The 24,480-nt window shown below is 41.4% G+C and overlaps 1 long non-coding RNA gene across 1 annotated transcript in view; it reads left to right on the forward strand.

The window, feature by feature from the left end:
• Positions 1 to 24,042, forward strand: part of LOC122795872 — a 169,659-nt gene extending 145,617 nt beyond the window's left edge. The window contains exon 2 of the long non-coding RNA XR_006363875.1: positions 22,899 to 24,042. This is a non-coding gene — a long non-coding RNA (uncharacterized LOC122795872). The remainder of the gene's footprint in view (positions 1 to 22,898) is intronic.
• Positions 24,043 to 24,480: the final 438 nt, after the last annotated feature.

Raw genomic sequence — 24,480 nt, forward strand, 5'->3', positions numbered from 1 at the left:
TTTTACTGCTTTTTTGCCTACTTTTGGCATTTTCCCCGCTAAAGTTTATATCAAAAATAACAGTACTTGGAAAACATCTAGAGCCTGTTTACTGCATTTCCTGTGTTGCATTAATTTAAAATTTTTTTTCTCTAAAATGCATTTTACCTGATTTTGGCCTACACTCAAGTGTGGGGTCAAATTTCACTGTTGTGATTTTTTTGCTCTTGTGTATCTCTGCTACCTTTAAACTACAAAAAAAAAAAAAATCTTGCTTTTTCCCACTTTCTGAAAGTTAAGAAAAGTTACAGATTTGCTGTTCTGAACTGTTTGGAAGTTTCTAGAAGGCCAGTGCTTGCTTGGGCTAAAGGGTCTCTGTGTTCACCAGTGGGGGGGTTAACACTGAACAGCCTGCCTGTCCCTGGGGGGTGGTTACTACCTAGAAGCTGTAGTTTTATTGGCCATTTTGGGTCAATTCTAAACTCCTTGATCTGTCTCTCTTAAAACCAGGGCCCCGGTTTTGGCATCTTTTCAGGCTTGCTAGTTGTTGCTGAAGCACCTACCAAGGGAGAAAAGCTGAGAGGAAAAGGAGCCCCTTTTGTGATTTTAAGTATTTTTTCTGATTTTTTTTAAGTTTTACTGCTTTCCCCTACTTTTGGCATTTTCTGGCTTGCTAAAGTTTATATCTGTAACAGTAACATACTTGGAAAACATCTAGAGCCTGTTTACTGCATTTCCTGTGTTGCATTTTAAAAAATTTTTTCTCTAAAAATGCATTTTACCTGATTTTGGCCTAGCACTCAAGTGTGGGGTCATTTATTGCACTGTTGTGATTATTTTGCTTTTGTATCTCTGCTACCTTTAAACTACAACAAAAGAAAAAAATCTTGCTTTTTTTTTGAAATTTAAGAAAGTTCAGTTACAGATTTGCTGTTCTGAACTGTTTGGAAGTTTCTAGAAGGCCAGTGCTTGCTTGGGCTAAAGGAAAGTCTCTGTGTTCACCAGTGGGATGGTTAACACTGAACAGCCTGCCTGTCCCTGGAGGAGTGGTTACTACCTAGAAGCTGTAGTTTTATTGGCCATTTTGGGTCAATTCTAAACTCCTTGATCTGTCTCTTAAAACCCGGCTGCCTCTGGTTTTGGCATCTTTTTAGGCTTGTAGTTGTTGCTGGGACCACCAAGGGGGGAAAAAAGCTGAGAGAAGAAAAAGGGGCCCCTTTTTTGATTTTTAGTATTTTTTTCTTATTTTTTTAAGTTTTACTGTTTGCGCCTACTTTTTGGCATTTTCGGGCCCAAAGTTTATATCTGTAACAGTAACAGTACTTGGAACACATCTAGAGCCTGTTTACTGCATTTCCTGTGTTGCACTTAATTTAAAATGTTTTTCTCTTGCATTTTACCTGATTTTGGCCCAGCACTCAAGGGGGGGTCATTTATTGCACTGTTGTGATTTTTTTGCTCTTGTGTATCTCTGCTACCTTTAAACTACAACAAAAAAAAAAATCTTGCTTTTTCCCACTTTCTGAAAGTTAAGAAAGTTCAGTTACAGATTTGCTGTTCTGAACTGTTTGGAAATTTCTAGAAGGCCAGTGCTTGCTTGGGCTAAAGGGGAAATCTCTGTGTTCACCAGTGGGAGTGGTTAACACTGAACAGGGCCCGTCCCTGGAGGAGTGGTTACTACCTAGAAGCTGTTTTTTTGGCCATTTTGGGTCAATTCTAAACTCCTTGATCTGTCTCTCTTAAAACCAGGCTGCCTCTGGTTTTGGCTCTTTCAGGCTTGTTTGTTGTTGCTGGCCCACCAAGGGGGAAAATGCTGAGAGAGAAAAAGCCACTTTTTTGATTTTAAGTATTTTCTTCTGATTTTTTTTAAGTTTTTACTGTTTTGCCTACTTTTTTGGGATTTTCCGGGTTCTAAAGTTTATATCTTGTCAGTTTAAAAATCTAGAGCCTGTTTTGCATTTCCTTTTTGCACTTAATTTAAAATTGTTTTTCTCTAAAAATTTTACCTTTTTTAAAACTCAAGTGTGGGGTCATTTATTGCACTGTTGTGAATATTTTGCTGCTTTTTTCTCTGCTACCTTTAAACTACAAAAAAGAAAAAAATCTTGCTTTTTCCCACTTTCTGAAAATTAAGAAAGTTCAGTTACAGATTTGCTGTTCTGAACTGTTTGGAAGTTTCTAGAAGGCCAGTGCTTGCTTGGGCTAAAGGGAAGTCTCTGTGTTCACCAGTGGAGTGGTTAACACTGAACAGCCTGCCTTTCCCTGGAGGAGTGGTTACTACCTAGAAGCTGCAGTTTTATTGGCCATTTTGGGTCAATTCTAAACTCCTTTATCTGTCTCTCTTAAAACCAGGGTGCCCCTGGTTTTGGCATCTTTCAGGCTTGCTAGTTGTTGCTGAAGCACCTACCAAGGGAGAAAAGCTGGGGAAAAAAAGGGCCACTTTTTTGATTTTAAGTATTTTTTCTGATTTTTTTAAATTTTACTGTTTCGCCTACTTTTGGTTTTCCTTGTAAATTTATACGTAACAGTAAAGACTTGGGCCTTAGACCTGTTTTGCATTTTTTTCCTTTTTAAAATTGTTTTTTTTAAAAAAGATTTTCCTGATTTTGGTAATCAATGTGGGGATTTTTGCCGTTGTGTATTTTCTTTTTATTTTATTTTAAAAAAAAAAAAAAAAAAATTTCTTTTTTATTTTGAAAGTTAAAAATTCAGTTCGTTTGCTGTTTGAATTTTGGAAATTTCTGGGCCAGGGCTTGGGTAAAGGGGGGTTTTTGGGTTACCCTGGGGTGGTTCCTGAAAGTGTTCCCCGGGGGGGGGTTTATGGCATTTTTTGGCCATTTTTCTTCTCTCCTTACGCTTCCTTCCGGTTTTCATTTTTCACTTTCAGGTTTTTGTGGAACACCAAAGGGAGAAAAGTAGGAAAAAGGGATTTTTGGGTTTTTATTTTTTTATTTTTGTTGCTCTTTTGGGCCCCTTTTTTGGGTTGCTAAAGTTTATATCTTAACAGTAACATACTTGGAAAACATCTAGAGCCTGTTTACTGCATTTTTTTTTAAAATTTAAAAATTTTTTTTTAAAAAACATTTTCCTGATTTTGGTGCATAATGTGGGGTATTTTTGCACTTTTTGTTTTTTTTCTTTTACTACCAAAAAAAAAAAAAAAAAAATCTTGCTTTTTCCCACTTTCTGAAAGTTAAGAAAGTTCAGTTACAGATTTGCTGTTCTGAACTGTTTGGAAGTTTCTAGAAGGCCAGTGCTTGCTTGGGCTAAAGGAAGTCTCTGTGTTCACCAGTGGGATGGTTAACACTGAACAGCCTGCCTGCCCCTGGAGGGGTGGTTACTACCTAGAAGCTGTAGTTTTATTGGCCATTTTGGGTCAGTTCTAAACTCCTTGATCTGTCTCTCTTAAAACCAGGCTGCCCTGGGGTCTTTTTAGGCTTGCTAGTTGTTGCTGAAGCACCTACCAAGGGAGAAAAGGGGGAAAAAAAGGGGCCACTTTTTTGATTTTAAGTATTTTCTTCTGATTTTTTTTTAAATTTTCTTTTTGCCTACTTTTGGCATTTTCGGGTTGCTAAAGTTTATATCTGTAAAGTAACAGTACTTGGAACACATCTAGAGCCTGTTTACTGCATTTCCTGTGTTGCACTTAATTTAAAATTTTTTTTCTCTAAAACTGCATTTTACCTGATTTTTACACTCAAGGTGGGGGCATTTATTGCACTGTTGTGATTTTTTTGCCCTTTTGTATCTCTCTACCCTTTAAAAAAACAAAAAAAAAAAAAATCTTTTTTTTATTTTTAAAATTAAGAAAATTTGTTCGATTTGGTTCTGAACGTTTGGGTTTTTTAAGGGCCGTGTTCGGGTAAAGGGGGGCTCTTTTTCCCGGGGATGGTTAAAACTGAAAGCCCGTTTGGGGGTGGTTTTCCCAAACTTATTTTTTTTTCCTTTTTCAACTCTCCTTGTTGCTCTTTCCCGGCTCCCCATGGGTTTTTCACTTTCAGGGAGGTTTTTCTGAAGAAAAGGGGGAAAAAATTTGGGGGAAAAAAAAATTTTTTTTTTTAAGTTTTTTTCATTTTTTTTAATTTTCTGCTTTTCTTTTTTTTCATTTTTTTCTTTAAATTTAACTGTACATCGTTTGGAAAATTAATTTTATGCATTTCCTGTTTGCCTTTTTTAAAATTTTTTTTTAAAAAGCATTTTTATTTTGGCTGCCTAATTGGGGGTTTTTCACGGGGAAAAATTTTTTGTTTCCCTCCTTTTTAATAAAAAAAGAAAAAAAAAAATTTTCTTTTTTACTTTTGAAAATTAAAAAAGCAGTTGTTTTCTTTTGCTTTTGGGGAAATTTCTGGGCCAGTGGTTGGGTAAAAAAACTCTTTTTCCCGGGGGGTGGTTAAAACTGAACGTGTGCCCTGGGGGGTTTACTCCTGAACTGTGTTTTAGGCCTTTTGGGGCAATTTTCCCTTGCTGTTTCCTTAAAACCCCTCCAGGGGACTTTTAGGTTTCATTTTGTAAGATCCAAAAAATTAGGGGGCCACTTTTGGTTTTTGTTTTTTTTTTGTTTTTTTTTAAGTTTTATCTTTTCCCCCTTTTTTTCTTTTCGCTTTGTTTATTTTAAATCTTTTCCTCTAACCTTTTTTCCCTTTCCTGTTTGTTTTAATTTAAAAAGTTTTTCTAAAAAGCATTTTATATTTTGGCCCACCTAATTGGGGGGTTTATTCACGGGAACCCTTTTTTTTCCCCTCCTTTTTAATAAAAAAAGAAAAAAAATTTTCTTTTTTACTTTTGAAAATTAAAAAAGCAGTTGTTTTCTGCTAAGGGAAGTTTCTCCAGTGGTTGGGTAAAGGGGGGCTCTTTTTCCCGGGGAGTGGTTAAAACTGAACAGTTGCCCTGGGGGGTTTACTCCTGAACTGTTTTTAGGCCTTTTGGGTTTCTCCCTTGTTTTTCTTAAAACCGGGATGGTTTTTTTACCAGGGCATTGTTTAAGATCCAAAGGGGGAAGTAGGGACTTTTGGGTTTTAAATTTTTTCTGTTTTTTTAAGTTTTACCTTTTGACCTTTTTCCGGTTGCAAATTTTTAAATTTAAAGTTTTCTTAAAACTGGGTTTTACTGATTTTGGTTTTTATTAATTTTCTTTTTTCCAAAAAGTTTTATATTTTGGCCCGCCCCGTTTTGGGGGGTTTACACGGGGAATTTTTTTGTTTCCCTCCTTTTTAAAAAAAAAGAAAAAAAAATTTTCTTTTTTACTTTTGAAAATTAAAAAAGTTCGTTTAAAATTTGTGTTCAACGTTTTGGAGTTTTAAAGGCCCGGGTTTCTTTCTAAAAGGAAATTTTTGGGTTTACCAGGGTTGGGTTAAAAGCATGTTCCCCAAGTGGGTTCTCCTAAAAGTGTTTTATTTGGTTTTGGGTCTTCAAACTCCCTTTTCTGCCTCAAAAAAGGGTGGGGGATCTTTTGGTTTTAGTTTTCTAAAAAAGGGGAAAAAAATTAGGGGGCCACTTTTGGTTTTTGTTTTTTTTTTGTTTTTTTAAGTTTTATCTTTGCCCTACTTTTGGGATTTTTCCCGGTTGCAAAATTTTTAAATTTAAATTCTTAAAATTGGGTTTTACTGATTTTGGTTTTTACTTAATTTTTGGGGTTTTTTTAAAAATGTTTTATATTTTGGCCTGATCTGGGGGCTTTATTCACGGGAAAAAAATTTTTGCTTTTTTTCCCTCCTTTTTAATAAAAAAAAGAAAAAAATCTTGCTTTTTATTTCTGAAAGAAGGTTGTTTAAAATTTGTGTTCAACGTTTTTAAGTTTTAGAAAGGGCCGTCTTTTTGGGGTAAAGGGAAACTTGTTTAATGGATTTGGTTTAAACCCAAACCCCCTGTCCCCGGGGTTTAACCAGGCTGTGTTTTTTGGCCCTTTTGGGCTTCTAAAATTTTTCTTTCCCTTAAAAACCCGGGCCCCGGGGCATTTTTGGCTTTTGTTTTTTAAGATCCAAAAAAGTAAAGGGGGCCACTTTTTGGTTTTGTTTTTTTGTTTTTGTTAAGTTTTTTTCCCCCTACTTTTTGGGATTTTCCGGTTGCTAAATTTAATCTTCTAAAATACTTTTACCAAATTGGCCTGACTCATTTTGTGTTCATTTTTTTAAAATTGTTTTTTTTTAAAATTTTATTTTACCTTTTTCCCACACCCAAGGGGGAAATTTTGGTTTTTCCCCTTTGAGTAAAATCAAAAAAAAAAATTTTTTTCTTTTTATTTCTGAAAGAAGGTTGTTTAAAATTTGTGTTCAACGTTTTTAAGTTTTAGAAGGGCCTGCTTTCTTTGGGTAAAGGGAATCTTGTTTCCCCTGGGGGGGAAACCCAACCCTGCCCGTCCCTAAGGGCTCCTAAATTTGTTTTTGGCTTTTTGGTAAATTAAAAAATTTACCCAAAAAAGGGTTTTTTGGTTTTTTGATTTTTGTTTTCTGTTGTCCCCAGGCCCCCAAGGGAAAAAAGTTTTAAGGAAAAAAGTTTTCCATTTGTATTTTAAGGGTTTTTTTTCCCCCGTTTTTTTTTTGGGTGTAAATTTTTTTTTGGCCCTTTTAAATTTTTCTGTAAACATTTTAAAAAACCGGAAAAATTTTCCCCCTGATTGGTTTCAAAAAATTTTTTCTAAAACCCCTTTTTCTAGGCCTCACAAGGGGTTAAAAAAATTTCCTGGGTTGGATTTTTGCAGGGCCCCAAAACCTTTTTAAAAAAACCCCAAAGGGAAAAAACCCCCCTTTGTTTTTCCCACCCCTAAAGAAAAAAAATTTTTTAAGTTTCGTTTTGAATTTTTTGCCCCGAAACGTTTCTTTTTTCCCCGGGAACCTGGACCCTGGTTTTTAAAAAATGCCCAAATGCCCTTTTCCTGGGAAAATTTTTTATACCCCGGTTTTTTATTTTTTGGGTTTTTTAAAACAAAAAAATTTTCTTCCCTTAAAAAGGTTTCCTAAAGGTTTTTTCAAACCTTTTTCAAAGGCCCTTTCCCCCGGGTTTTTCCCAACACCCCCCCGGGGGGAAAAAGGGGAAAAAAAAGGGACCCTTTTGGGTTTTTAAATTTTTCTTCTAAAATTTTTGGGGACTTTGGGTGCAAAGCATCCGGCTAAAGTTTAAAAAAGGAAAAAATTTTCTTAAATTTTAAAAAACCCTTTTTCCCTTTTTTTGGCCCTTAAAATTGTTCCCAAAAAAATGCTTTTACCTGTTTTTACAAAATTGGGTTTTTAAACCTTTTGGGGTTTTTCTCTTTGTTATTGTATTTTCTACAAAAAAAGAAAAAAAAAAAAACCCCCTTTTTTTAAATTTTGAAATTAAAACTTTTTAATTTTTTAACGGAATTTTTTAAAGGAGGGCAAAATTTTTATGGAAAAACATGGCCCCCAGGGGGACACCAGAAGATTTTTTTCCTTTTGGACTACATGAAAAGAGACATAGAGGAGCTCTCTGACCATGTAGCCCAGGCTGGTATAACCATGACCTTGAGTAGCATCTTGCCCTCACCAAGAATGATGCCACAGTTTAAAGACAAAATGATCAGTTTCAACAATTGGCTAAAGTATTGGTGTCATTCAAAGGGGATCCAGTGTCTGTCAGCCTGTGATGACATGCTCGACAAGTCACGTTGCTTCGCTAGGGATGGCTTGCACCTGTCACCCTTAGGCTTTCGTATACTGGCCAAGGCTCTTGCCACCCCCATAGTGCCTTTTTTAGGCAAGGCTCAAAGGACAAACCCACCTCCATAGACAACCCAAGGATAAAAAAACTAAAGGTAATGCTACTCAATGCCAGAAGTCTAAACCTCAAGATGCATGCACTCGAGGCTCTCCTCAGTATGGAGAAAATCGATGTCTGTGCAGTAACAGAAACCTGGTTCAAGGCTCCCGAGAGCACCCCAGCACTACCAGGTTATAACTCATACCATGCGTTTCGGCCCCAAAACTCAGACCGAAGCACAAAAGGAGGGGGAGTATCTATATTCATCAAAGATACCTACACGTCCAGGTTAGTGGCACTGCACGAAGCATCGGAAACCATCCATGTGCAACTAACAGCAGGCAAAACTGCCTTCAGTTTGTAGCCTGCTACAGAACACCCTCCCTATTACAGGAACCCCACTTGGCATTCCTGAGAACACTGGAGAATATGAAGGTCTCTCCGAACACTTTGTTATTGGGTGACTTCAACTACCCAAACATTGACTGGGAAAACTACTCAAGCCCAAACACCCTCGCCCAACGGTTCCTTGAATTTATAAACTCTAACACAATAGAACAACTGGTCACCACTCCCACAAGAGGGAACAACATATTGGACCTGGTCATCACCAACATGGGTTCTCTATGTTCCACACCAGAGATAAACCCCTCACTGGTAAGATCAGACCATAAACAAATTTCCCTGGACATCCATATCCCATTCCCACCCCCAGCCAAGGAAATCACTGTAAAGAATTACTCAAAAGCCAACTTTGCACTTCTGAAGACTGAGGTGGAATCCTTCAAAGCCCCTGGGCCAGAGAATAATACAGCCCAATCCGCAGAATCCTTTACAAATGCATTCTATGAACACCTGCAGGAATGCATGGATCATGCTATCCCAAATAAAACCAAGACTCACACCTCCAAAAACAGGAGACCAGTCTGATGGACCCCGGCCATAAATAAGCTATACAACAGAAGGAGGAAGCTACTACATGACAGAGCAAAATCCCAAAAAGGGAAGGCATCTCTGATCAGTATTAGCAAGAAACTTCGATCCCTCATAAAATCATCAAAGGCCAGTTTCGAAAGAAAAATTGCCCCAGACACTAAAGATAATCACAAGGCCTTCTTTAGTTATGTCAGGAACATGGGCGGAAACTCCCAGATATGCTCTGAATTGTTGCATAACGGTACAAAATATACCAAACCTACAGACATAGCCAACATCCCGGCAGACAAATTCAGCGCAAACTTCTCCCCCCCTTCCCCCCCAAAGGAGCAAATGCCTATCCCAACTGAATGTAACCTCCCTGACATCACAGATGCACAGGTGAAAGCTGCCCTCTCCAAAGCAAAAAACACAGCATCTATGGGACCGGACGGTGTCCCAGGCTGTGTCTTACATGAGCTCCAAGAAGAACTGAACCCTCACATTAAGTCACTGTTCAAACTTAGCCTTACTACAGGATATGTACCCAAAGAATGGCGTACAGCTACAGTGGTCCCACTCCACAAAGGTGGTGCCACAACGGACCCCGGAAACTATCGCCCCATAAGCCTGACTAGTCTGTTCTGTAAAGCTATGGAGCGTATTATCATGGAACTCATAAACAAAGACATTGGGAGCCTCCAGACACTGGACCCTACCCAATTCGGCTTTGTTAAGGGCAGATCTTGCCTCTTAAACCTAGTTGATTTCTTTGAAACAGTTACCAAAGCCATAGATGAGGGCAAGGTAGTCCACACAGCCTACCTGGACCTTGCAAAAGCTTTTGACCCAATACCCCACTCAGGCATCATAAATAAGCTTACCAGCTTAAATATCAACCCCTATATCACAAGATGGGTTGCACACTGGCTCAGAGATAGAACACACATGGTCAGAATCGCGGGTGCCTTGTCCGAATCCAAACCAGTTACAAGTGGCATCCCACAGGGCTCAGTTCTGGGACCTCTCTTGTTCGGTATATACTTCTCTGAGGTTCAGGCTAACACGGGGGGATTATGACTGACAAAGTTCGCAGATGACTGCAAACTGGGGGCCATAATCAAATCTCCAGCTGACACAAGTATCCTCCAAAAGGGTCTCACAGAGATGAATGCTTGGTGCCAGAGCCACGGCCTCAAGCTAAATGCTAAAAAGTGCATAGTCATCCCCTTTGGGAAAAACAAGGTGCCCACAAATTACCACATAGGTGGTAATCCATTAAGTACGGAAGAAATAATTAGAGATTTGGGGACCAACGTAGATAGTAATCTCTCCTTTGATAATCACGTTGCCAAAGTGGTTAGAAAGACCTTCTATATAGCCCACCTTATCATGAAAGGGTTCACATCTAGATCAAGAGAGTTCATTGTGCCCCTCTACTCATCACTCATCAGGCCCATAATTGAATACAATGCCCCTTTTGGGATGTACCTTACCCGACACCTGCAGCAACTGGAGACACCCCAAAAGTACCTCACCAAGAGGATCATGGGCTACAAACAGATGTCCTATGCAGCTCGACTAAAGAAACTCCAGCTCTACTCAGTTGCTTACCACCTCCTCAGAGGCGATCTATGCCTGACGTACAAAGCCATGTCAAACCCAGAATTAATGGACATGCTCCACCTCAAAAAATCCAAGTCCCTTAGATCTACACGCTCCAGGGACCTAAACCTCAGCACAAAAATAAATAGGACATGCTGGAGGGACAGATTCATTTCCCAGAGGCTCCCCTCACTCTGGAATAGAATCCCAATTCATGTTAGACATAGCCCCTCGCTGACCCTCTTCAAATGAAATTTGGACGCGTGGATGGGAAATCGCAAATTCACCCATGGGATCTCTCCTGTGTCCCTGCTAGACAGAGGCACAGTAAACTAATCTTAAAAGGGTACCTTCTGTGACCTACTTTACAGAGGCACAATAGGCTAATCTAATAGGGAGGCGGAAGCCAAATACACTCTGGCTAGGCTTATAAATGCCCTAGGGCAGATAGCCTAGTATCAACCTATGAACATCCACACTTGCCATGTCTGGGAAAAGAACTCCTACCTAACTAGTTTATCACCCAAAGGTGTATTTCAAGGTGGCTGACATCAGCAGGCTTGCCAACATAGGGCATTGGGGAGAGCAGTGTGTGTGCATGGGCCATAACCCATTCATCTAGAGGCAGACACACCACACTCAGGCACACACAGGTTTATATTCCATAGGTACGTGTATACAACTGCTAGATGACTACTACCTTGTGCAGTCATGTTCACAGTTAGCACTAGCACCACAGAGTCTATAATGCTGAGGGATTCCAGAGGAAAATGTCTATGGTGAGTGGCTTTACACATCATGTGGTTGTAGCCATTTGGCTGTGTGCTGGGTAGGATAGGCCTCATGATGGAAGGCTCTTTGTCACTGTCACTCTCTTCCATACATCTATGTATGTGCACTTTTGGCATATTATAGTGTGTTGTCCTTGGATATATATGTGTATTCCTATCCAGTGTGTGTGTGCAAAGCATGACTGGTGCATACTGAGGAGTGTATGCACTAACATCTGCACCTGTCAGATATGTATGGTCCACTATTGTTGCCGGACATGGGCTTCATTTCTTTGTGTGTGAGCATGCCTAGTATGATCTTTCAGTATTTTGTTGTCTGGCATTGCCTTCATTTCTCTAAGTGTGGGAGGATGCCCAGTATGACCTTCTGTATTGAATGTGTGAATCCATTCCAGGTAGATTGTACTCCAGTGCAAACTTTTGTGTTCTACACCTACAGCTAGCAAACTGTTTCTGCAGGATCTCTGTAGATCATTTGACAAAATGGGGTCAATCTGGGCAAGGGATAGTGGGTACTGCAAGTAACTGTGTCTGTGCTGCTTTTGCTACATGGTCCTGGTGTTAGCAGAGATATGCAGACGTGTACTGTTATACACTCAAATGTTTTATGTCATCAAGTACTGTCAGGTAGACATTTTTGATCACAGTGATGTCCTGGGGAACACAGGGAGAATGCAGCTGTGTCCAATATTGTGGTCAAATGCCTATATATTCTTGGAAACTAATGCCATTCTGGAGGGGGAGCTGCAGACACTTACTGCTGGGTCTGTCTAACTGGTTCAGCACCTTGGTACATTGGTGGCAGAGGATCCCATACTTGTACATCCATCGACGTGACAGTATGGCCTTATCTTGCTCTGGCAATACCTCACAGCTGTACAGATTCACACAGATTACCCAGAGGCAGGGGTCATAAGTCAGGACATTACCCCTGTTGTGGTTAATAAGCAGGTTTGTAGCCACCCATTCTTGTGTTTGCAGCCAGGAATACTATGTGCGCACGGCTGTGTTTCAGACTTCGCACACTTCATGCTGCCCATGCTCCCACCCCCCTCTATTATTCTATCCTCTTCCATACATTATGCAAACATTTTCTGATACTTTCCCTATAGTTATCACCTTATCACAGCAGTATATTGGTGTTGGTCTGAAGTTCATGCAGTGGGACATGGTGGATATGTTACTGTGGTTTGTCCACATGTACTTGCATATGGCTTCTGTGGACTGTGTTATGTTGTTATTTGGGAGTCCATCACATAACATACATTGGCAGTACAAGTGAGACACAGGCCTTTGGCAGAGGACTGTAGGCCATTTGGTAGTGATGCAGGCTAGCTGTAGCAGGCTGTTGCATTCTGTCAGTCTTACAGTCCCAGACTGCAATACAGTATATTCCCCTGGGGTGACAGGGTTGGTGTGCTAGGTGCTCATGCCACTACTTTCTGTCAGTATTGATCCAGGGATGTGGTTGCTGGCAGGGTGCTGTTTACAGCTATAGACACACCTGCATGAGACACCTGCACTGCATGCTGCATTCTTTCGCTATTGCCATACACAGGTGGGGGTCATATTGTACCCATTCCCAACAGCAGGGATAAGACCGGAGAGGTATCTGTGGGTGGTGGCTGGGTGAACTGGGTGCATGTGTGCTATGGACACTACTTGCATCTGACTCACAGATATGCATGGGGCTTTCCACTTATGCTGGATTGTGCAGGGATATCAGCTGTTTCTCAATTCATCATTCCTATGACCTTTGTGGTCGGCGAGTGTTTGGCCAGACGACATCGGTATTCTCTACTACAAGCCCAGATAATGTACAATTCCAAGCGTGCGTCCATTTAATTAATGGTTACACATTATACACCGTCTGTCTGAGGTACTTTCCCCTGTGTACTGCTTGTACATCTGGCCCAACAGTCATGCCATGTCCATCTTTCAGATGGTGACACATATTACCTCCATTCATTTACAGTGGCTTACTGCTAGAATGTGTTATACTGGGGCATTATGTTTGGCACTGCAGATGTGAGGATCAATCATCGGCAGTACTGGGCAATGGCCACCAGGATAAACCTCACTATGCATACATACTGATCACTCTCACACAATATAAAACCCAAACCAACCTAACACATACATACCTGCATATTGTACAAATGCTACAATCTATCCTGCTACCTTGGCCACCTCAGGTTATCTGTGCTCCACTGGTATTATACCTACACATACATGTTACTACATTTCTACATAGAATTGGGGGGCACACCTGACTGTTGCATTTCTACATAGGATTGGGGGTGGGGCACACCTTTGTGTTACTACATGTCCACATAGGACTGGGGGGTGGGCACACCTGTTACTACATTTCTACATAGGATTGTGGGGGGCACACATGTATGTCACTACGTGTCTACATAGGAATGGGGGTGCACACCTGACTGTTACTACATGTCTACTTAGGATTGGGGGTACACCTGACTGTTACCACATGTCTACATCAGATTGGGGGGGGGGCACACCAGACTGTTACTACATTTCTACATAGGAATGGTGGTGGGGGCACACCTGACTGTTACTACATTTCTGCTTAGGATTGGGGGGCACATCTGACTGTTACTACATGTCTACATAGGATTGGGGGGCACACCTGTTTGTTACTACATGTCTACATAGGAATGGGGGGATCACACCTGGCTGCTACTAAGTGTCTACATCGGATTGGGGGGGCACACCTGACTGTTACTACATTTCTACATAGGATTGGGGGGGCACACCTGACACTTGTACACATTTGCTATGACTGTACTGGTATGTCAGGTACTCCATTTCATTCTGTATTCTAACCTATCGTGCTGCCTAGAGGCATATCAGTGTACTACAGGTCTTAGGTTTGATTGACCTACGTATCAGTTATAGATTTCTTACCCTTCAGAACTAACATCCCACTGCCTGACCTGTTGTAGTCTGTCTGTGTAGGCCTGGGGGGGAGGTTACCCATAGCCATCATTCAGAGACCTTAGCACAGCCTTTGTTTGTGTTTGTTTACACCTGTCCTGCTGGCTGAGACTGTTGTTGGGTATGTGAGCCTCCCTGACTGGCATGTGTGTGTCATATGGACACACATGTGGCCCAGCACATTTCCTGCAGTGGGTTTTGTCACCATGTGTAGTACTGGCTACTATGCTGACACCAATATTTGTTACAGATCTCATGCTGCCACTTTAGGTGTCTACTATCTGCTGGCATCCCATTCAGCCACCTGATTCCCTTGCATGCACAGATCTGTACCATTGATACAAGTAACAACACATACTACTCTATTTGGCAATTGATAGGAAGAGTGACTTACCTTGTGGCTGTGCCCACATTGAGGATGGTGCTGGAGGGCTGCCTATGTCGGATGCACATAGTGCACTCCTTATACATGGTTGAGCACAGGTAGTGACATGTTTAGCATCTGTTTTACTGTATGTGTGAGTCAGAGAGAGGTGTCATTCCCTAGGTCCCTACTGTGTCAGTGTATGTGCTATGCATTGCCTCTTTGCCAAGACCACGGCATACTGGGCACGCCTCCTTCTGCTTACTAGGGCAGGCTCAGGTTGTTCCTCCTCTGAGTCACTCTGTGCCTGTGCAGGCATTGGCAGTGGTCGAGGGTTGTGTGGCCCTGCCCCATGCTGTTCCTGCTGCAGCTGTTTCTGCAGGATCATATTGTGTAGCATGGCACATATGATCACAATTTGAGTACATGTAGCTGGTGAGTACTGCAATGCTCCACCGGATATGTCCAGGCACCAGAACCGTGACTTGAGCATCTCAAACACACGCTCTTATTATCATTCTGTTCTGTGCGTGTGCCTCATTATGGAGTTCTTATTCAGGTGTGTGTACATTTCAGATGGGTGTCATCAGCCACAGCTCCAGTGCATAACTAGCATCCCCCACTAGGTGACCATTAGGGATGTCCCCACTGGCAAATCTCTGATACAGCTGCGTCAGATGCCAGATGTGGGAGTCGTGATAGCTTTCAGGGCAGCCAGCACACGCATTCATTATAATGCCGTGGGCATCTCACACTACCTGGCAGTTGATGGAGGGGAAGCCCTTGTAGTTGATGTAGACCCTACCCTGCTCACTGGATGGTGCTTTGATGTGTATGTGTGTGCAGTTGGGAGGGTGGCCTAATGGTTAAGGTGTTTGCCTTACAAACACAAGGTGCAGGGTTTGAGTCTCGCAAGGGATAATTGGCTAGGCTTACAGTGGTTTGCAAGGGCAGTTAGTCTAGTACTAACTTATGAACTATGAACTATAGCACCCAGTACCTCAGGGTATTCTGCTATTCCTCACGGGTGTTGGGGAAATATACGTGCTCACCGGCATGTGCTGACATGGCATCCAGGAACTGGTGGAGTACTTTGGATGCTGGTGCCTGTGAGAACCCCATGATATCCCCAGCTGGCCTTTGGAAGGTACCTGTGGCTAGTATTCTTAGACCTACACATACCTTAGTATCCACTGGGATGGGTTCCCCTCTGTTAGTTTTGTGTGTCAAGCATGGCCGGCACAGCTGAACAGTTTGCTGTAGGAGGTCCCTGTCCACCCTATAGTGCTCCACTATCTCCAGCTCATGTAGCCCTTTGTAGGTTACCCTGAGTCTATACACTCTTCTCTGTCTCCTCACTGTGGGTTGGTCGACAGCATTCTCATCCTCACCACCCTCAGCCTCTTCCACATGTTGATGTATGATAGCTACTGCAGACCCTATCATTCTGTTGGTTTTGTTTGTAAAAATATCCCTGCTTGTATACACCAGTGGTGTAGGGTATGTGGGAAAAAACAGAGGGAAAGGTGTTTGCATGGTTTATAGTAGTGTTCTGGGCTGGGCTGCTGCCTGTGTAATTTGGCTAATTCTGATATGTTTCACATGCCAGCTATACTAGTTCTCCTTGAATACCTTCCTACTACTGTTTTCCCTTCCCATTGCCTTCTTGTTTAAGCCCAGGGGCGCGCCGCGCAAACACAGTGCTCAAGGCAAACCCGAGCCACAGGCTCCAATCTGCTTACAGTATGCCTGACACACCCCCTACGATGTCAGCTAACTCTTAGGCTTGAACCATGCTATTCCTGCACTTACACTGTTGGGTGCTGACTAGCATTGAGGGGATATCTGGGATTCAGTATCATTCCCCTCATTAGCATAGGATTGCCTGCTAATAAATAGTTACAGGTCCCAGACTGAGCCCTCCCCCCTTAGCAACCACTGTTCACTGGCCATGTTGTCTTCTGTCTGCCATTGAGTATAGTGGCAAAATAGTGATTTTGGTTAGAATGCTTATTAAGTGGCAAAATAGTGATTTTGGTTAGAATGCTTATTTCAGGTTATTTTTTATATTTTCAGCCCGATCCCGTTTGCATGTCGCTGTCCAACGCTTAAACAGCCAAAATCGGCTAAAAAAATAAAAGTTTTTTTTTTATTTTTGAAACTGTTTTCCATGCCAATGGCCATATATTTGGACATTGGAATGTTTTCCCATAATATACACACTTTATTTGGAGCTTTCATGGCTCTGTTCTGTAGTTTGCAAAAATGTACTCGGTTACTAACCGAGTACATTTCTGCACACTACACTAGTCCTGCACGGCTGGATGACAGCTTCCCGGATCACAAATTCACCTAATTTGCATGGTTTTCACCTGCAAATGGGGTACTTTGCATACAGGAGCTGCGTCCATACAGTAATAGTGCAGGAGTGCTCATGCACATCCCTGCAGCTTATTCCTGGATGGCACAGCAGCCATATTGCCTCCTGGAGCTTCTGCACCATTCCTGCACCATTCCTGCACACCATGCAGGGCTTGCTGAATCCGGAGGATTATGTTTTGGAGTGGTGGAGAATATAGGCTGCTAATTTGGTATAATCTGTAATTTATCCTCAAAGTGAAACGGATAGCTGAGATGGATGGACCAGTCTGCCATTAAAATGTGTATTTCACACCATGACTGTTACAGTGTCCTGTGCCTCAGACTGCCTGAAGCTGAAATCTGTGGAAGGCACAGTACTGCATACCTTCCAAAAGTATGTAAGAGATCTTGAAATGTGATACTGCTAATTAATCTACATTCACTGTTTTTACTTCTGTTGCCTCCCATCCAAGACAGGTTTATTATTGAAGATTCAATGACCAGTGTATCATGTAAAATACTTAAGTGAACCAGATTTGTACCCTGCCTTATCAAAATGAACTTACCTGCTCTAAAGATTTGTAGTATACAGAATTTAAACAGTATGCATTTGTTCATTGCTTGCATCTGCTAAGACAATTATTGAGAAGTGCTGTGTTGACAGTCTGGCTGAAGCAGTGTTTCTGGTATTTAATTATTTCTTTGAAATATGTTTTTTTTTTCTTCATCAGTGTTTGAATCCTGGCATGTTTGTTGTAACTGATAAAGACAAATAATGTTTAAGAGGCCTCACCGAGGGATAATCCAGGCCTTCTTTTTGGAGAAGGTTTCCCTGCACCCCAGTGGCAAGAGTGTGCAGTTAGAACTTGTCTGATTGAAGACTACAGGAACAGGGCTCAGTTTTGAGATTTTTTTACTGGTTAATTGGGTAATTTGTTTAAAAGCCTTTTCTGATTGCTTGTAGTCATCTAAAGCTGTTTTAAGTGTATTTTTTACTGTTTGTACCCGTTTAAAGCTGTTTTAAGAGTATTTTTTACTTTTTGCCTTATCTTTTCAAAAAAATGTTTCCTTGTTTCCCACCTTTCTAAGCTAGTATAGTTCAATTTTCAGGCTAGTGCTGAATTCAGGGCTGTGTTACAATTTTCTGAGTTGCCCATACCTTACTTGGATAGAGGGAGGTTTCTCTGTTCACCTGTGAGAGAGGGAGCTTGAGCAGCCATCTGTCCCTGGAGGAGTGGTTCCAGCCCAGAAGTTAGTAGTTTACAGGCCATTTTAGACTAATTCTATTTCTTTTATTTCCCTGCTGTAAAAAAAACATGTTTGCATGGTTTTGCATGTCCGGGCAGTGCCAGTTAGCTAGGGCTAAATTTATCCCAGCTCCACCAAGTCTCCTCTTCAGGTTTTCCCTTGTATGTAGTCTAACTCTCAACCTAAGCACTTAAAAAGCATCCTACAGTCCAGCACTTGCTCAGACCTAATAGCAAGCACTAATATACCCCGACACTTGATTGCCCAGCATGGCAAGGCTCATTATTCACCCCTCACCAACCAAGTGACTAAGCAGCTCACCCTACTATTCAGGCATGACCAAAGGGCAATTTCAGGTATACTCTCCAGTCCAGCTGGTGAACCTGGGTATCCTGAGGCAATGTTACAACTGCCTCATGTACACAGACAACCCTCTCCTCCTACAACAAAACATTAACATATGCGAGAGATGCAATTATATAGCTAAACTGGAGGCTAAGCTCTCTCCAGCCAAGACTGTAACAGGCAGTCATGAGGAGAAGGTTAACACTTGCACCACACCTCCAGCCTCACATAGACATACTAAACCACTGGCAAAAAATGCACATAAATACACAAAATCATACTCGGAGGCTCTAAATAAAAACCTGCAAAAGCATCACAGACCTCCAAAGCAGACGCCCAACAAACCTGCCCCTCCCGTCACAAACCAGACAACACAAAACAAAATCAGTGTGCTGCACAATCACAGCACTTACAGTAAAATAACATACCTAGCACACTAGTAATAGGCGACTCTATAGTCAGGCGCACTGACGTCCCACTCACTAGGCTAGACAAGGAAAAGGTTACTGTTAGCTGCCTGTTGGGAGCCAGAATCCGCCACATAACGCAAGCACTCAGGTCACTCCAGAACAAGTACAAATATGACTCTGTCATTGTTCATGTTGGTGTGAATGACCTGAGATGTACCTCCCCGGACTACATGAAAAGAGACATGGAAGAACTCTCTGATCATGTAGCCCAGGTGGGTATGACCCTGAGTAGCATCCTTCCCTCACCAAGAATGATACCGCAGTATAAAACAAAAATGATCAATTTCAACAATTGGCTAAGCTTCTGGTGTCATTCAAAGGGGATCTAGTGTCTGTCAGCCTGGGACGACATGCTCGACAAGCCTTGTTGCTTCGCACCTGTCACCTCTAGGCTTTTGAATACTGGGCAAGGCTCTTGCTGCCCCCACAGTGCCTTTTTTAGGCAAGGCTCAAAAGTCAGACCCACCTCCATAAACAGCACAAATAAAAAAATGAGGGTTATGCTACTCAACGCCAGGAGTTTAAATCTCCAAATGCACGTGCTCAAAGCACTCCACAGTATGGAGAACGTTGACATCTGTGCAGTAACTGAAACCTGGTTCAAGGCTTCACAGAGCAACCCTGCACTACCGGGCTACAACTCATACCACAGATTTCGGCCACAGAACATGGACCGAGACACAAAAGGAGGGGGTGTATCCATATTCATCAAGGATACCTACACCTCCAGGTTAGTGGCACAGCATGATACGTCCGAGATCATCCATTTGTAACTAACATTAGGCATATCTGCATTGCAAATTGTGGCCTGCTACAGATCACCCTCCATGACCCAGGACCACCACTCCACCTTTCTGGAGACACTGGAAAACATGAAGGTCCTACCGAACACCCTGATATTGGACGATTTCAATTATTCTACCATTAAAAGGGAAAACTACTCAAGTACAAACTCCCAGGTCCAGCACTTACTGGAATTTATCAACTCAAATGCCCTGGATCAGCTGGTAAACTCACCTACCAGAGGTGAAAACATATTGGACCTGGTCATCACCAACATGGGCGGCAGGTGTTCCACACCGGAGGTCAACCCGTCACTGGTTAGATCAGACCATAAACTAATCACTCTGGATGTCCACACCACACCACCACCTCCAACCAAGGAAACCATAGTGAAAAACTTTTCTATAGCAAACTTCACCCTACTTAAGACAGAGGTGTTAAGTTTCACAGCCCCCATGCTAAAGGATAACAGTGTCCAGGATGTAGGAACCTTTACAAATGCACTCTATGAGCACCTACAAGGATGCCTGGATCGTGCCTTCCCTAGCAAAACCAAGACTCACTCCCCTAAAAGAAGGAAACCAGTCTGGTGGATCCCTGCCATAAACAGGCTATAGAATAGAAGGAGGAAACTAGTTCAGAAAAAAAGCAAATCCCAAGAAGGAAAGACATCCCTGATCAGTATCAGTAAGAAACTAAGGTCCCTCATAAAATCCTCCAAGGCTAACTTTGAAAGAAAAATGGCCAAGGATTCAAAAGATAACCACAAAGCCTTCTTTAGCTATGTCAAGAATCTAAGTGGCAACTCGCAGATATGCTCTGAGCTAGTGCAAAATAGCACAAAATATACTGAACCCACTGATATTGCCAACATCCTGGCAGAAAGATTCAGTGCAAACTTCACCCCCCCTCTCACCCCCAAAAGGGCCCACAACAATACTGGAAAAGTGTAGTGTCCCGGAAATCACAGATGCACAGGTGAAAACAGCCCTTTCAAAAGCCAAAAGCACTGCGTCAATGGGGCCAGATGGTGTCCCAGGCTGCATCTTGCACGAACTACAGAACAAACTAACCCCCCACCTAAACACACTGTTCAACCTCAGCCTGTCCACAGGCTACATGCCCATAGAATGGCACACAGCAATGGTTATTCCGCTCTACAAAGGAGGAGCCACAACTGACCCTGGTAACTATCGCCCCATAAGCCTGACTACCCTGATCTGCAAGGCTATGGAGCGCATCCTCATGGAACTCATTAACAAAGACATTGGCATCCTCCAAACACTTGACCCAACCCAGTTTGGCTTTGTTAAGGGCAGATCATGCCTACTAAACGTGGTTGACTTCTTCGAGACAGTCACCAAAGCAATAGATGAGGGGAAGGTCGTTCACACAGCCTACCTTGTCCTCGCCAAGGCTTTTGACATCATTTCCCACTCGGGAATTATAGAAAAACTCACTAGCCTGAACATAAAACCCTATGTCATGAGATGGGTTGCCAACTGGCTTACAGATGGAACTCACACGGTAAGAATAGTGGGCTCCAGGTCCAACTCTAAACCAGTCACAAGTGGTGGCCCACAAGGCTCGGTAATGGGACCCCTAATGTTCGGCATATACTTCTCAGAAGTACAGGCAAACACAGGAGGACTATGGCTAACCAAGTTTGCCGATGAATGCAAACTGGGAGCCATAATTGACTGTGTGGCTGACATGGACATTCTCCAAAAGGGCCTTACTGAGACAGACACTTAGTGTCAAAGTCATGGTCTCAAGCTAAATGCCAAAAAAATGCATAGTCATCCCATTTGGGAAAAATAAAACACCCATGAATTACCACATAGGTGGCAGCCCCCTTAATATAGAAGAGGTAATAAGAGATCTGGGGACCCAGGTAAATAGTAATCTCTCCTTTGGCAATCATATTGCCAAAGTAGTTAGGAAGTCCTTCTATGTAGCCCATCTAATTACTAAAGGGTTCACATCTAGAAATAAAGAGGTTATAGTGCCCCTCTACTCATCACTCATCAGACCCATCATAGAGTACAATGCCCCATTTGGGATGTACCTCACAAGACACTTCCAACAGCTGGAAAGACCACAAAAGTACCACACCAAGAGGATTACTGGCCTCAAACATATGTCCTATGCAGCCCGACTGGAAAAACTCCAGCTGTACTTAGTCGCATATCACGTGCTCAGAGGTGATCTCTGCCTGACTTACAAAGTCATGTCCAACTCAGAATTGATGGACATGCTGTACCTAAAGAAATCCAAGTCACTGCAAGCCACTCGCTCTAGTGAGCTAAACCTCAACACAACAATAAATAGAACATGTTGGACGGATAGATTCTTGTCACAGAGACTCCCCATGCTTTGGAACAAAATTCCTAACTACATTAGGCAGAAACCCTCACTAACACTCTTCAAGAGAAACCTTGACGAGTGGATGGGTAACAGAAAATACACCCCTGGGATCACTTCATTGGCTCTTCTTGACAGAGACTCAGTTAATTAATCAATGGTGTGGTGAAAACTGACACACTCTGGCTAGGTTTATAAATGCCCTCGGGCAGATAGTCTAGTACCTACCTATGAACCCATGAACCTATAAAGCCCTGACTATGAGCCAGGCAACCCAGCTTTTATTAGCACCATGACCAGTCGAGAGTAAGGCAGCAAGGATGGGCATGACTATCCTGAATGTGTGGGTGAGTGGTGTACATTTCCTTATATCTAAAGAATTGGATAAAGGTGGAAAAGAGACACCAGCCAGGGGGTGAGGGTAGGAGATAGTCACTTCTCATTGTCCGCCAAACCTGAAGCAAGTGTCAACAGCATGTTAGGGCTTTGCAGGAAGAAATGCCAAGGTGCAAGTAAAATGATGCTGCAGGTGCAGATCTACTTTATTCCCTGGATATTGTTTTCCCATTCCCCTTCCCACCCTGATGCTAGTCCCGAAACAGAAGATAGTATTAAGGAATGAGAGGCTTTCTACTTTCCTTTCCCTCCCCACCCCCCAACCCTGTATAATACAGCATCTGGAGGCAAAAATTAAACAATAGACCACTGAGCTGCAAGGCGAAGCTCTTACAGCCTTAGTTTATATGCGATATAGCTGCATGAGTCTGAGATTGGTCAGTATTAATTAGTGCACTACCCCACCGTACAAATTAAAATAAGTAAATAAATAATTACATATTTAAGAATCCAAGCTATTATAACTGCAGGCATTTTAAGTGTTATTTTCCGAAAACATTTTGCATGGGATTTATAAACAAAATTTTTAATTAAATGGCTCTGTTGATTAGTAATAACCATTCTGCTTAGCTATAAGATAAAAACATGGAATTCTTTCTATTGTAGCTCTCTTCTGCAATTTGGGATTTACTCCTCTGCTATAGTGATGCACACATGAAGAGGTCCAGAGATAGTAAATTACGTCATTTGTGGAAAAGAAAACAACACTGGAGGATTCTGTGTAGCAGTGTAATGTAGATCAAGTCTGCTGTTTTGCTTTCAGAACTGAAAATTTTCACCAGGCTGTTGTAATAGTCACATACAATTCCTTAATCCAGAGCAGAAGCCAGACAAAAAATCCTGAGACACAGTAGCTATGGAAGAAGTGTTAGAGTGTGTGTTCTCACTCCTTTCAATTATGTTTTCAGTTGTATTTAGTAATTTATCATTTTTAATAACATTAATTTTTAAATTGCTGTTTTTCTTGCTTCAGTTCACCTCCAGTAATGTAACAACTACAATTTCATTCGTAGTGAATATCATTATTGAACTTTTGGTGACTGTGAGTGCAGATGTGTTGTTACGTCTGATCAAAGGTTTCATGAAACTGTTTCTCTTCTTAATTACTGTTATATTTCAGTTTATTGCAAGTATGTTTCAACACATTTTAAGATAGCTGAAGCAGATTAATTGACATTTACCACATCTCCCAACTAATACTGCCTTTAAGGATGTTTGCCAATAATAAAACTATACCAGGATATTACCTATTTAATAAAATGCATTTGTAATATTATATAGCCTATCATCATATAAATGACCTTTATTATCAGGTCTGAGTTTCCTTGCCATTACTTTGTTATGACAGCATTAGATCATTTAACGCTTGAGATTCTACTTTAAAGACCTATCCTTGGTAAATAACTGCATAACGATTAAATAACAGAAAATGCATTGGTTAGGCTCTTTAGTATGGTGTTTTATCATGCGAATTAAAAAATAGTATTAATTTTAATATTCATGAAAATATTAAAGGACATTTGAGGTTACTGTGATGGTTTGCATTTATCATCGTATAACACCTGTTTCTATTTTTTAAATATGTTCTAGTTTTTAAACTGAATAAATCTGTAATTAGTGTACTGACAGGAATAACATTTTTGAATGTTGTTATTCATATGATTGTGAAATGTGCCAAATAAGTGGGGATTTCCCCCTTAAACATTTTGTAACAATAAAATAAACATTCTTGTTTTGTATGAACAATTAACCTGCTTCTTCTGTTTCATTTATAATTAAAGAGCACATGAACCCATATATTTGTGGTTGCATGCTTCAGTACTCATATATTTCTGTTAACTTTGGGTTATAATTTTACAACATACGATATGTAATGCCATTTGTTATTTTAGTGTTGCAGGGTAAATACCATGTAATCAAAACAGTAAGGTTATCTGAGGATAATCTACTAATCTTAAGGAACATGATTAGTGATTAACAGAGGTTAATTAGAATATAACCCATTAATAGAGAAGCTGAAATGACAAATTTTAAGACATGCCACTATAAAACTGCTGGAACTTTTTAAGAGACATTAGAAGAGAAATACAGGATTATAACTGAGTTTCCAGTCATAATCATCTTGTATGTTCGAGACATGGATATCAGTAAATTCACCTCTAGAGATGAAGCATGTCAAGTATGTTGA

The sequence above is a fragment of the Protopterus annectens genome, chromosome 2.part2, assembly GCF_019279795.1.
Source record: "Protopterus annectens isolate FY-2018-M chromosome 2.part2, PAN1.0, whole genome shotgun sequence".
NCBI classification, from domain to species: domain Eukaryota; kingdom Metazoa; phylum Chordata; order Ceratodontiformes; family Protopteridae; genus Protopterus; species Protopterus annectens.